Genomic DNA, 3,621 nt, shown 5'->3' with positions numbered 1-3,621 from the left:
TTACATGTTTAAATGAGAAAACGTGCATGCGACTTGCAACTTCACTAAAATAAATATAGATAGTTCGTTTCATGATTACTTTATTAAGAAAATTTCAGTTCTAACAAAATTAAGTTTTCTTCTCAATGCAACAAATAAATATTATTTGAGCACAAGAGAAATTTATTAACAAAACATAAAGACGTTTACACTATATTTTACCAAATAACATTGTTGATATAAATTTCAGTTTCAAGAATAAATAACAAACTAATTTGAATAGAGATACTTTGTTTAAAATATAAGCATGTAAAAAATTGATTGCTATTATTATAATGTGAAAATATAGTCACACCATTCAGATACATCTAAAGATTTTTCACTTTTAACTAACAGACGAAAATTGTACAAAAAAATAACTCAAAAAGGATGTTCAAAATAACAGGGATAAAATAAACACCCACTCGACAAAACTAAATTTGTAAAATAAATAAAAAATACTAAAAAATTCATAACAAATGAATCCCTTTCGAACATAATCAGATTGTTAATGATACAACGGTATACCATTATGTAGATATAACATATCTACATATAGTCAGAGAATGTGAATCAATAAAGACTGCTCTCAATACTTAAAACATTCTCTCCTAAATGTAAAGCGAACTAATAGCACATACTTACTTAATTAATTGGTCACTACAGACGTGAATCGTTCTTGACCACATCGAGTAGCCTGTGCCAGCCAGATTAGGGACTTAATGTCGCCAGATGTCCAAAATTATTGATCATCTGGTCCTTCTACCAAAGACGTCATCTACCGTGTTTTCCACCTGCGGGTACCGAATCAAACACCTTTCTAGCTGGAGCACTTTCTTCTATTCGATACTAAATTTAAATGTACTTAATTATTCCAGCTCATGCAGCTCGTTTCATCTAATTCGATATTCGTTCCCAACGCGTAAGGGATCATAGATCTTCTGAAGAATTTTTCTTTCGAATACTCCTAACGCCTTCTTATAACGGTTGGTAATTGTTCAAGCTTCTACACCTTACAGTAGGACCGGCATTGTAAGTGATTTGTAGGATGTGATTTTTGTTTGTCAAGAGAAGCTTTATTTCTCAATTGTTTACTTACCACGAAGTTAAGTAAAAGTGTTTCTTCGTTGAATATCTAGGCTGACGTTATTTTTGGTGTATACGCTGATGTCTTATACATAGACAGAGTTTACAATAGATAATCCCAAATAAACAAAGTTTTTCACAACTTCGATTGTTAACAGTATCAAAACGCTCAGGAGATTTGTTTGTTAACAGAAAATACTTTCTTTATTAAAATATTTCGAATATTTCAATTACGTATAGCTGCATATAGCTCGACGTTATCTTAATTCAACGCTTATTATAGTAATAATTATTTACTATTATTATTATTTACTATTCGACTGTAATTTTTTAATATAATATGGTAAATTCTCTTAATTTAATCGGCATTTTTAATTATTACAAGCATTGTAATAGTTTTGTTGACTGTTTATGGTGCCGTTAACTAGCACTTTTATTTTTTAATTCTAACGTTTTCTTAACATTTTTGATGATGTTAGCTAATATCGTGTTTGTAGATGTTTTTGTGTAAATATTCTTGTGTTCATCTTTAGTATTTGTTTTAGCCTCTTTTTGGTTCTGTTAGGTAGCACTTTTAGCTTTTAATAACTTGACAAGTACGGATGTAGTGAAAACTTTTTATTGATAACTAATATGAATTCAAGTTTGTATTGTGATTTATAACCAGTGTTACATTTGCTAGGTATGACTAAATTACTTTAGTAAATATATATATTGACGATTTCTTATAATTAAAAATGCAAACTTCGTATTCTATATTGCTAAGCAATCAAAGTCATAAAAAAACGTAATTTTTTTAATTGTATTTCATCGCTTTAGTTTCCGCATATATTTTACGCTATTTTTGCTACAATTCAGTATTTATCATTCTCTGTATAACCAATTGAATTGATTACTTCTGCAAAACTTCAATAATTTAATATAATATTCTGTTTACAAAAGCACGTCATAGTTTTTAATATCTCGGAAATGTTGAATGAACATAGAGACTTCTTTAATTCACACATTTTTCTCAAAACCAGTTGGTTCTCATCCACAAACATTTAATTTTCATTCAATTTTTCTATATTAAGCTCTTATAGCTTTAACAATATTAATATTGAATCACTATTTGATATTTCGTTCGTTTATCTTTGTAATTGATTTATAATTTTTTTTTTTTTGTAAATTATTATGTTTTGTTTCCTTTTAAAATTAAACTATATTGTGAAAATAAGTCTGTCAATTGACATTTATCCCATTTAACTTCGGAGACGTCTTTATCTGGCAGCCTGAAAATAAAAGCTTTTCATTCAATTAGTATTGGTTTAAAAATAAAACAATTAAAAAGATTAATAAATAATAATGTATTTCATTAGATTTAAAAATCTTCTCTTTTAAATATTGTGTTTGTTGCAAAAAAGTTAATTGCAAAAATACTCTGAGGATCTGTTAAATAAAGCTAACATCATACAATCACTTAAATGAATTACTATACATATATTTTTTGTTAGTATAACAGCTTACTGTGGGTCGGAACATCCCTCGAGATTTTTTCTTACAGATTTCTGTCAAGATGTGTCTCTTTAATAATTAGTTACATCGAGATTACGTAAATAGTTTTTTCTGTATCGATCTCTATTGCTGGAATACGGGATTTACGCTTTCTTAAAAGGACGCTGTTCAAATTTCAGATGTGTAGGATTTCTGTCTTTAAAGTGATTCATCAGATCTGGTTTACTGACGGTGTCTGATCTATACTTCAGTTAACTTTGCACAAGGCTGTCACTCCAACCTTACCGATCTTAACAGAATTTCTAATATCATCCTAATGCACCATTTTAAGGAAGCTTAAGTACATATATTTTGTTCTACTCCTTATTCTATATATATCTACTGCAATAGTGAAATTATCTTGTTAAAATGGCAATAACATAACGAAAATGTTACATACAGTAATTATTACAGTTTTTTCTGTTATTTTTTAGGGTTAGGGTATATTGGCTGGAGTATCATCTATGTTACTTACGACGAGGCTACTGCGTCATGGGCTTAGAATTTTGTCAGTCGATTAAATAAGCTTGATTAGATCGTGGCATACGCCCTGTATATTAAATTATTTTATATTATATTATATTAAATTATATTATATTATATTAAATTATATTATATTACTAGCTGAACCGGCGAACGTTGTTTTCCCTTGCAATTAATTTTCCTGGTTTAGCTGAGTTATAATATTTGTTGTTATTTAACTTAACCTTTAGCATTTTAACACGAAAATTATTTTGAATTGATTTTTTCTTTTGAACTACAAAAAGTCCACATGCATTACTTATGTTACAAATATTTTCAAATCCTTATAAGCACTACATTTTAAATGAAAAAATATCAATGGATATTGCAAAGCGTCGTAAGAGCGATGACTGTCTGCAATCGTATGCACTGTGTTATCTCTGCGTTGTATTCGTATATCTCGACGTTCAAATGCGTCGCCAACCATAACAACTGCAACTTCATTAATAGTCGGTGCATTAT

The sequence above is a fragment of the Teleopsis dalmanni genome, chromosome 1 (genome assembly GCF_002237135.1).
Source record: "Teleopsis dalmanni isolate 2A chromosome 1, ASM223713v2, whole genome shotgun sequence".
Classification (NCBI taxonomy): domain Eukaryota; kingdom Metazoa; phylum Arthropoda; class Insecta; order Diptera; family Diopsidae; genus Teleopsis; species Teleopsis dalmanni.
Note: the sequence above shows the minus strand (reverse complement) of the source record.